General features: G+C 35.4%; 1 long non-coding RNA gene across 1 annotated transcript; it reads right to left on the bottom strand.

Moving 5' to 3' along the window:
• Positions 1-1,289: 1,289 nt before the first annotated feature.
• On the bottom strand, positions 1,290-7,195 carry LOC131481222 (uncharacterized). The gene is made up of 3 exons (XR_009246135.1): positions 7,153-7,195; positions 1,591-1,692; positions 1,290-1,340 (listed from the first exon to the last, which is right to left on the bottom strand). It is a non-coding gene; the product is annotated as an uncharacterized LOC131481222 (long non-coding RNA).
• Between the last annotated feature and the right edge of the window lie 4,818 nt (positions 7,196-12,013).

The raw sequence follows: 12,013 nt of genomic DNA, 5'->3' as shown, positions 1-12,013 counted from the left end.
AGCCAAGAAATGAGTACTATTAGTATCTCTACTTTATGGGTAAGAAAAACAGGGAATTGTCATAAAGAGTGCATACAACCAAGACAGACTGATTTCTGATGCAACACATTTAACTACAGGGCATGATGACTCTACCTCCCTGTGACAGGCACTCCCCAGTAGACAGCTACTGTCAACAGCTCTATCTCTGCTCTTCCTTCTAACTGCTCAAAGTTTACAGCCACTTCACTTCCTCATCATGCAGTTCCTCTGCAGCACAGACAACGAGTTCTCCAGATGATCCTTTTCTTAATTTGTACCAACACTCAGAATCACTTAATAGAACCCTCAGTTTTAGAACTAGAAAGGGCTTTAGCTAGCTCTTTTTCTAATCCCATTTGTTTTACAAATGAATAAAATGATCCACAGAGTTTTCTGGTTCTTCTAGATAACAAGGGGAAATCCAATGTTCCAAAATGTACATGCATAAACATGAGCATATACACCAAGTTCCTATAAACTCCTAGCAGAATACAAGTTCTTTCTGAAGTAGCATTGTGCTGAAAGTAGACTGAATGAATAACCATAATTGAACAATGAATTATTTATCAGAGACACATAATTTTACTACCTTTTTTTTTTAACATAGCGCTTTTTCCACCAATTGCCATGCCTAGGTTCTTGACAGAAAACCAAAATTTAATTAAAGACAGACAAAACATTTAAGGCAGTGTGAAACTTACCCAATTGATTTGTGCTTCTTTGTCATAAGAAAGTATCTAAAAAAAAAACAAAAAATTCAATGTTTTTTTATAATATAAGAAGTACATTTATCATAAACACTGGAAATAACTGACAAATTAAAAAAAATACTTCAAGCAACTCCAAAGTCACAAACACCTCTAATGTAAACCTCAATGGCCATATTATCTATTGTGCTTTACATGTAAAGGTAATTAACAATTTTAAATGGTACACTTCTACTTTATGTTCTCCTGGAATAATTGTCCACAAAAACAGATGTCTTTTTCACAGATAACTATCCTGCTTTAATATGAGACCCCACTGATGTTTTAAAATCTTTCCTATGTTGAGTGCAATGTGTTTCATTTTCCAAGCAGATATAATTCTAAGATTTTTTTATCTCACATTATTTGAATCCTGAAAATGTGAAAATATCTCTAAACACAAAAGAAATCCATACAACTGGTCAATGTATTCCATTTCTCTTTCAATTCAGATAAACACACTGATATTAAAAAAACTATATGAATGAATGCACACACACACGCATACATACCAATCTTTGGGAATTACGAATGGTTCTATCCAATCCTTGTTCAAGATCTTCAACTCTCTTTCTATGAACAAAAAGTAATTATTTGACTATTAATATGAAATTACAGGAATATCCTATTTCTAAATATTAATTAAAACACCAAGAGAATGCCTGATAAAATTGACATCATAAAAGCACACTATAACAATTAAATGAGAGATCTGATTTTTTCTTCTTTCACTAATGTTAATATTGCTATCATTTAGGCAATCCTTTAAAAATAAAAATGAGTTTTGGACATGTCACACCACAAAACAAAAGGCATTTAATACCTATAGATCAAGATTTCTTTTTTTGTATAGTTGCAGACTTCATCCACAAGTGACACATCAGCCCTTTGGTCTGGCTGGCAGTTTTCCTCGACCATCAGGTACCTTAAAGCAAAAGTGAAAATTCATAATATATTCAAGGCATGTCATTAAAAAAGACTTATATGCTTTTAACTGTACCAAAACTGGAGCCTCCCATAAAAATATCCATAATTATCACTGCAAACACAACATGAAAACTAATATGCAAGCATTTCTGAAATAGAAATAAATTACAAACTCAAATTTCAAAGCAACACCTCTTAAAATAGTCTTGCTATCACAAAAGTCTGCAGAGTTGTGTATGAATTTGGCACAGGAGTAAGATTTAAAAGGTAAAAAAAAATTACACGTACAAATAATATATATCCAGACTCCTATATAAAGCAGCATTATATTTGTTACACTGGAGTAAGCCACAATAAACTGGGTTCCAGTCATTTTAGATTGGTGGTTAATGATATGGGAATCCCACATGCAGTGCCTCAGCCAGGCACAGCCCTGGCTGTTGTAGCTATCTGAAGAAATCAACCAGCAGGTACAAGGTCTCTCTCTCTCTCTCTTTCTCTCCAATGCTGACTTTCAAATAAGTAAATGAATAAATCATTTTCAAACCAGTCTTTAAAGTCTTGACGGGGCTTCCAGGTCAGACCAGAAAGCAACAAAATTATATTACACCTAAAGTAAATTTTGCCTTACAAAATTATATTACACCCAAAGTATAATCAGTACTGCCTATTTCTATTAGTGTGCATACTGCTTACAGTGATAAGTACTTATGGAGCCCTTAGACTGCACCAGAAAATGTCTTAAGCCTGATCTTAAGGACTGAACAGGGATACAGAGGGTTCTAAAATTCCTGTTGAATAAAAATGCAAATGAAACAGAGAAACGAAGTCAAGCCTTGCGTCACTAAAAAACAAGGACAAATTCTGAAAATATACTTGAACTAGTATACTTATCACGTCACCAGGTAACACAAATGTTTGGGATCATCATCATATACACTGTCTGACCCAAACAACAGTATGCAATATGTGACTGTGATTTGATCCAGTTGCAGGGCTCACGGATAGTGGTTCTTTGATACTACACTATTCATCTTGATTGATGTAATATTTGAAATCCCAAACAGATGACTCTGGACCTTTATGACCTTTAGTGAATTAACTATGGAACTCAGGGGCTCAGTAAATGTTTTATATTCCACATACTATATTAAATGTCACTTAGGAAGCATTTCACCATATCAGGTGTTGTGCAAGCATTAAGTGAAATAAAGCCACCACATTTGGAAATACATGAAACTATGATGATCATGGATATGGGAGAGAAGAATGTTTCTAAAGACAGCCTGTCAGGATTAGAACCGGCGCCCATATGGGATCCCAGCGTGTTCAAGGTGAGGACTTTAGCCACTAGGCCACTCCACCGGCCCACTTTATTTTTCAATAAGTCCTTGAAGATACGCTAGGTCATTTATTTGAGATATTTCTATTTTTTGTAAGCCCAGATGTTATAAATTTCACTTTCAATACTCGTTTTGCTGCATCTCATGGGTGTTAATATTTTTATTTTTATTTTCATTTCTTTCAAAAACCTTTTTCTTATTAATTTCTCAGTGACATGCAGGTCATACACTAGCAACATTTTCTTCAAGAAGGTTTTTGATTTTGTTTTCATTTCTTCAGTGACATATGGGGCATTCAATACTTTGTTGTGAGTTGCATTGTCAGAGGTGAAAAGTTCATTTATTTATTTTATTATTTTATGGCATAGTACCACAAGCTCTGGGATTTCTCTATCCACACTTCTAATCCCATATCTGTAGAATATTTTTCATTTTAACCTAACAAGAATAGCTCAATGTTTTCTAACACTGCCACCACAAATCTGCCATTTTATCCACATTATTTTTCATGTCCTGAAAAATCCCAAAACTTCCATGATAATTTGCAATTTTTTTAAAGATTTATTTTTATTACAAAGTCAGCTATACCAAAGCTGGAGTTGAAATGTTGCAACTATACAATAAATGAGCACTAATGTTTTCCACCACTGTCCAAATATACATGGTAGGCTTGTCATTATTTGCACTGGATTTATTATATAAAGTCAACACAAATCCTGAAATATGGATTGGGCATTGTGGTGTTGCAGGTAAAGATAACATCTGCAATGTTGATACCCACATGGCTCCTGGCCCTTGTCTCAGATGTTGCCCTTGAGATCCTGCTCCCTTTCAATTTCTGGGAGAAGCTGAAGGTAGTGGTCTTAATTGTTTGTACCCTAGCCATCCACAGGAAAAATCCACTTGAAGCTGCTGGATCAACTTCTCACTTCTCTATTACATCTATCTGTGGAGCAAACAATTGCATAGAAATTTCTGACTTGGGACACTGCAGTGTGCTTGAAGTTATATGGCACAGGGAAAAGCAGTCTGTAAATCAACCAAATGGAAAAAAAAATCTTTGCACAATATACAACAGATAGTGGAATAACATCCAAGATTTACAGAGAGCATCAGATACTCAAACAACAGCCAAACAAACAACTCCATTAAGAAATGGATGAAGGACATGAGCAGGAATTTGTCAAAAGGAAAAATTCAAATGGCTGGCAGACATATGAAAAAGCGCTCAGGCTCCATAGCCATTAGAGAAAAGCAAATACAAACCGTACTGAGGTCCCACCTCACTCCAGTGAGAAAGACCTACACACAGAAATCTACTAATACCACCACTCATAAGAATGAGGGAGAAGGGCACACCTGCTCCATTTTGGTGGGGAGAGTACCTTGTAAAGCCACTATGGAAATCAGTATGGAGAGTGCTTTGGCAAGTGGAAACTGATCTGCCATATGATTGAGGTATCCCACTTCTGGGAATATATCCACATGAATTCAAATCGGAATATGAGAAAGTGACCTGCATACCTATATTTACAGCAGCATAATCCATGATAGCAATCATATACTAATAATCTTATATCCATAGAAACTGCGATGGTTACAAAAGTGGTATATTTACTTCATCAAAACATATATACCCATAAAAAATAATGAAAATCTACCAATAGCAACAATCTACTATTGGAGAGGAGAGCACTATGCTTAGTGAAATAAACAAGTTCCAAAAGGAAAAGAATACAATATGTTCTCTCTGAAATAAGGCAATGTTATGCAACTACACAAAACAAATACATATATTGGTAAACAGATGACTGTGTGTGTGTATATATATATGTGTGTGTGTGTGTGTGTGTGTGTGTGTGTGTGTCTTTTCTCATATATCAACTGCATAATGGAGACTAGAATACTGGGAGTGAATAAATATTCCTGTATGCGTCTCTACTCCTGAATAAAAGACGGACTCCCACATGGGTAAATTCCCATTGTGCCAGGATATATATTTTAAGACAGAATGATGGACTTGTGACTTCTCCTGAAGGAATATAACATTGTGAACCTAGGGGAGAAATGGTTAGGAGGAATGGGGAAGAGGATGGGAGAATCCTTAACGCTGAAAAAAAAATCATCACAGAAAACAAAAAAACACTAAAATAGAGGAATAAGGTTTATAAGAAAACTGCCAATATTCAGCAATAGAATAAATACAGAATTTACAATTTAGATCCTTAAATTCATGCCATTTATATTCCAATATTCAATGACTAACAATAATGAATTGATGGTGGAGATTACATCTATTCATGGCAACTAGGCTGTGCATGAGCCTAATGAGAAATCCCAAGGCACTAACGGGTCACCATGGGGAGGTGCTTCTCAAGAGAGGGCAGGTAGGTTACAGAGGCAGAGTATGCTTCACATCACTCTCTGCTTCCTTGTCTGCTGTGTAATGAATGGGCTCTCCACTGTTCTCCACCCTCACCAGTTCTGGACTCAATTTTGCATAGCCTATCTAGAGCCTGTTGGCCAAAATAAATCTTCCTTCCTAAGCTATTACTAGTCAGTACTTCAAATAGTCATTAAAAGCTTACTAAAACACAATATAAAACCAGAAGTCAAGGATGCCTTGAGCACTCTGATCAACCAAGCAAATGAACCCTCTTTGATGAGTCAAGGAATACTTTGTAGTGTGAGAGGAGTTAGACTGGGTAGTAGTAAGTTAGAGTATACTGGGTCCTCAGGCCATTTTTACTCAAATATAAAAGATTATTTCCCCCCACCATTTCTTGGATTCACCAGAACATGTCTCTTCCAAGGAACAAAGGTGCTTTAGCGTATCAATTCCTCAACCTGAAGTATCAGTCACTATCTCTGGCCATGGTGTGGGAGGGCCTCAGACTGGTCTCCTTATCATTGAAGGACTGGAGGAAGTAGTACTCATTGCTAGGAATGTCCAATGTCTGACACCTGTCTGGTCTTTTGCCCCAAAGCCAGATACCAGGGGGACCAGGAATTTCCTTTTTTCCTTGGAGAGCCCCTTTGAAGTAAACCATTAAAAGATGCTTTCTCCACCATTATTATGGGTTTCTTTTTCCATTTTTCCTCCTGCCACTATGGCAGAGGACTAGGGTCTCTTTTTTTTCCACTTCTCCTGCTACTCTGGCAGGAGGTAAGGGTCCTTTCTATCTCAGAGCCCCCTCCCGTCACTAGGACGGGAGTTTCCTTTCTCAACTTTTCTAATAAATCTTGCTTTAAAATTAAATTGTATCCGCACGAAAATTCTTTCCTATGAGACAAGAAATGAGGTTGCTGCTATATTCGGGGTCAAAAACCCAACAACAGCAGGAGCAATCTACCCAAGAAAGTTGAATCAGTGATGTGTGTGTAATCAGAGATGCATGTAAAGAATAATGCAATCATGCATGTCCTCTTTATTTCCCTGACCTGCCCTGACAGTATAACTATATTTAAAGCAAAAATATACTGAATATTCACATAATAGAAATAACACTACCTTAAAAGTGTAAATATTATTTCAACAGTTCCCCCTCCCCAAAATAGTTTAGGATCAAATAATATCCCAAGAAATGAATGAACAAATTCAATCAGAAACTGAGAATATCTAGTAATCACAAAAACTGAATGTGCAATATAGGACTAGAATTTCCAAGCTTTATTTCATTCTGTTTATTGGAGCTATCAACATATTTTTTGTTATTTGTGATTTTTTTTTCATTTTCTTTATACCACTTAGAGAATAATGGAAATATCTTTGGAATTTCACTTTCAAAATGCACAAATTTTAATTGCCTTTTCCACTTGGTTTGGATATTTTTGATGTGCTTTCAAAATAATGACAATGAACTAGCTACCTAACTTCGTTCATATACATATCAAAGATGGAAAACTTTAAAATTTTGTAGGAAAGCTTTAATCTTTCAAATAATATTCCAGTGACCCAAGAACTTAACAACAGCCACAAAATGAGTAAATACTTCAAAATGAAATATGCAAGATTCACCATACCCTTTCTTATTTACACTTACAAAAAAATTAACTATTTCATAAAGCAGAATAAAGTAGCCAAAGTTTTCAAGTGTTATCACTGATATACTTACATTTTCCTTTTATTTTCTTGCTTCAAGTCATTCAGGCTTCTTTGAGCAATACAAGCTGCCAACTTAAAGATATGCAAACTTTAGATTAAAATGAGCAACAGCATCTTAGTGAGAGTGTACAAATATCATAGTCAATGCACATATCATTTTTATTAAAATCTTATCTAAATAAAAGATTATCATTTTAAGGATTTCTTGAAACAGGAAATGAGTTAGAGAATAATGTGAACATAAAACTGAAGCCTATTGTGCACTTGTAAATGAATGTTAAGCTCCCCATGTCAGATGAAGGATGTTTGATTAATCAAGAAATATTCCATCAGCTATGGCAATGGAAATAAGAGACCCAAAGTCATTACCAATGGCAGCTTTGCTTATTTGCCTCAAGACAATCATTTTTAGAAAAAACTCCCTATAATTCTGTGAAATCATAAAGGTTTAAAACAGTGTCACAGCCTGTGGCTAAAGGCTATTTTTTTAACAGTTAATATAATCAGAGCATGCCACATTTCCATTAAGTACATACTATTGTGTAAATACTAACCCATTTATTTCACAAAAGATAAAATTTAGTATGTTACTGACAAAAAAATTACACAACATGGTAAATATCAACCATATTCAATAACCACAAAAAATTAACATGAAAAAGTTAAATGCATTCTGAGGAATATGGAGGTTAGATGCAGTATTTACCTAGAAAATCTGACTAACCAAACTATCAAAATCCAGCAGTTTGTCACATAAAGGCTGGTAAAATCACTTAGTACATACGTTTGTAATATACAACTGAAAATCACACAGTTCACATTTTTACACATGTAAGGACACACAATAACAAATTTATTATTTAACTTATGATGCATCAAATGGTAGAAAGGAACTTAGCCAAAGAATAGAGCAAACATTCACAAATTATTTGTAGTACTTTCCATCCAAAAAGATTACATATAAAAACCCTTCCCCAACACAAAATGATGTCATCACTTTTTTTTCCGAACACTATGTCACAATCATCCTGTTATTACAATCACCAAATTTTTGAACTAATAATAATATGGAAACAAAATGATTTCTGAATGTTTTCTATAATACTGTAAGATAGCTACTTGTTAATTACAAGGCAGAAAACTATATAGGCAATAGACTAATATCAAAGACATGGTGCCAAAAATAAATACATACAAAATCACAGCCAATAGTTAAGACTTCTCTTATTCTTGTATCTGAATGGCAATGGAAACTTTTTCCATACACCTGTTTACTCCTCATCTGCCACACAGCCAGGCAGCCCAACAGAGGACCAGGTATCCTAAGCAGCATCTTTACTGCCACATGAACTGAACACCTAGTTCTGACTCTACAGCTTATTCTCAAAGGTTAAGACAAATTTCAGCCAATGACTATGTTATACTCCAAGACACTGTGTTCAAACACTGAGCACTCACATCTACAAAGCCTTCTAAGAGGTCTGCTCACGAAAAAGTGACATTCGCTCACTAATGGAATTTGAAACTCTCTCAGGGTAAAGACACAAAGAATGATCACAGTAAGGCTGTTGTTGGGTCTTGAAGGCAAGCTGCCACTAAAGACAGCCATGTCCCACTTTAGAGAACTTGGGTTCAGTTTATGGTTCCATCTACTGGTTCTGGCTTCTTGAACACACAAACACTGGAAAGCAGTGGCAACGGATTAAGCAACTGGATCCCTTGCCAACTGCATGAAAGACATGGACTGAGTTCCAAGCTGACCATCAGTAGTCTCAGAAAACTGCACAAGTAGATTAGCTTTCAGAGATCTAAACAAAATGATGACTTCGCTTTTGCATGCCTATTTCTCTCTCCCTGCCTCTTTCTTTTTCCATTTCTTTCTCCTTGTCTTTCTCCACCGAATTATTTCTCAAGTCTTTAGGCTCATTTCATACACACATATAATGGAACAGCATTCACACATTAAGCTTTGTCTTTCACAAAAATATTATGGAATTGGTGACCATTACACATACTTGTTATTTCAGTCACCAAGAGACATTGATTCTTTCCCTAATTTTGCATAAAAACATACAGAATGCAACAAATATATAGATATTTAATTATTTCACTATCATTTATAGCCGTGGTCAATTCTCCTGAAGAACATTAATTGTCTAATTATTATAGGTTGAATTATTCAATTAACGAAGGAAAGGCAAAGCTTATGATTGTAAACAAAATGGAAAGTATATAATTTTTAAAACTAAAGCAAAAATAAGAAAGTAGGAAGGAGAGAGGAGACAAGAATAATGTAGAAAGCATATTTTAAAATCATGCATGTGAAATACATGAAATTTTTTAATTTTGTGTATGTGAATAATGCATTTAAAATGACCTCAGTAAAGAACACTGTATTCAGCACAGCACATGAAAGAGACTACTATGTAAGTTTAAAGCAAATGAAGTTAATCCAACAGGATGGAACAAAGTAGTGGTCAATGAAGAAAGTAACAGTTGAAATTATAAAGGTAAAAAAGTGGAAACAAAGCAAGCTTAATCAAATGTGTAGGTACTTTCAAAGTATCCACACATTATTTAATGTTCTAGGAAAGGCAGATTTACAGAGAGAAATGAACAGAGAACGAAAGATCTTCAATCCAGGGTTTTGCTCCCTAAGAGGTACAATGTCCAGAGCTGAGCTGATCTGAAGCTAGCAGCTAGGAGCTTCCTCACAGTCCCCCATGCAGGTGCAGAGTTCCAAGGCACTGGGACAACCTCCACTGCTTTTCTAGGCCAGAAGTAGGGAACACACTTTCTAAATGTTTTAACACAAAGTCACACGTACTAAATAAATATTAAATGCAAACTAATAGAAACTGTACAAGAATCTAAATCATCATATGTCCTTGGGCTGTTTTCTCATCTATAACATCTGTAATTATAAAATCCAATTACAGATATTAAATGGATTTCATTACTATAACTATATATGCAGGGCTCAGTGGCATGGCCTGGTGGCTAAGGTCCTTGCCTTGATCCCATGTGGCCACTGGTTTTGATCCCGGCAGCTCCACTTCCTCTCTGTCTCTCCTCCTCTCAGTATATCTGACTTTGCAATAAAAATAAAATAAATCTTAAAAAAAACTATATATGCAAAATACTTCCAAGTACTTTGCCAAGTATAATAGGATTTTAAAAAATTATCTTTAAAAATTAACATGTATAAGTATTTAGAAAATGCTGAAAAATGGTGAAGAAAACTGAATCTATAATGATGCTAGCTAATTCACTAATGATTCTTCACTTGAACTCTGGAAACTAAAACAAACAGAATGTCAGAGAGGGGAGGGACCTGACAGTCAACACACCACTCTTTCATTCTATGCTCCTCTCAGACTTGCAAGTCTTCACTATAATAACAATGGTAACACCAGTCAACATTGACTTAATGCTTATCAGTGTCAAGCACTTGACAAACATCCCTGAATGCTGTCTCCACCTCCCTGTGACAGGCACTCCCCAGTAGACAGCTACTGTCAACAGCTCTATCTCTGTTCTTCCTTCTAACTGCTCAAAGTCTACAGCCACTTCACTTCCTCATCATGCAATTCCTCTGCAGCACAACTAGTTCCCCAGATGACCCTTTTCTTAATTTGTACCAACACTCAGAATCACTTAAGACAACCCTCAGCATTATGATTTCCAGTTTGGCGCATTTGGCCACAAAGAACTGCATTTTGTTTTTTTTTTTTAATAGCTGAGTAGTATTCCATGGAGTAGATGAACCATAGCTTTCTTATCCAATAATGCTAAGGGAAATGAACCAATCCCAAAAGGTTAGATACCACGTTTGCCTTAATTTAAGATGATATGATGTTAAGCATAACATGTTATGTTATGTTATGTTATGGATATTATGTCATATGTAGTATATAAACTAAAATTGAACTGTGAATGGGAGGTCACAGAAAGTGGTTAAGAAATCGCATTTATTTTTAACATGTTGACTGCTCAATACCATGTCAATTAATTCCATAACGATGTTAATTGTTGCAGATGGTATATTAGTGCTTTTGTTTGACCGGGATGATACTCTGCTGACTCTGCCCTCAGACCAGAGAGGGTCTACCCAATAAGTAGTTGGACTTGACTGGACTATAAAATGTTGGACTCTATGCTTGGCATATACTTGCAAAGAGGGAATTTCAACTGAACTTGAACTATGCTTATGCAACAAGGTGGAGGAACCCACCATGGGGGGAGGGTGGGGGAGAATCCCAGATTCTATGTAATTACAACACAATCTAATTAATGAATAAATTTAATTAAAAAAAAAGACAACCCTCAGTGTTACAACTAGAAAGGGCTTTAGCTAGCTCTTTTTCTAATCCCATTTGTTTGACAAATGAGTAAAATGATCCAGAGACCTTTCAGGCTCTTCTAGATAACAAGGGGCAATCCAATGTCCCAAAATGTAAATACATAAACATGAGCACATGCACCAAGTTCCTCTACTTTGGAAGAAGAAAAAATACTAAAACAAGACTGTGAAAACAACCAGGATACAACTTAGAATTTAAAGCTCACAGTAAACATAATTCCATCATTGATGCAAATAAAATTGGCCAAATCTTTTACACACTACGTTTCATAAACTTAACTCCCCAATGTTAACTCTCTGAATTAAATACACAATTTGGTTTGAAGAAAAGATTAAAAAGGGCATTTGAAACTTACCCAACTATCGTGGGTTTCTTTCTGAACAGAAACAATCTAAAACAATGTCATTGAAACATTAATTAGTTTTCTTAAAAAAAAAAAAAAGCATATCTATTGGTAACAAAGGAAGTAACTCACAAGCTAAGAAACACTCCAAGAACACTTTATGT

This window comes from Ochotona princeps, chromosome 10 (genome assembly GCF_030435755.1).
Source record: "Ochotona princeps isolate mOchPri1 chromosome 10, mOchPri1.hap1, whole genome shotgun sequence".
NCBI classification, from domain to species: domain Eukaryota; kingdom Metazoa; phylum Chordata; class Mammalia; order Lagomorpha; family Ochotonidae; genus Ochotona; species Ochotona princeps.
This window is presented reverse-complemented; position numbering and strand designations above follow the sequence as displayed.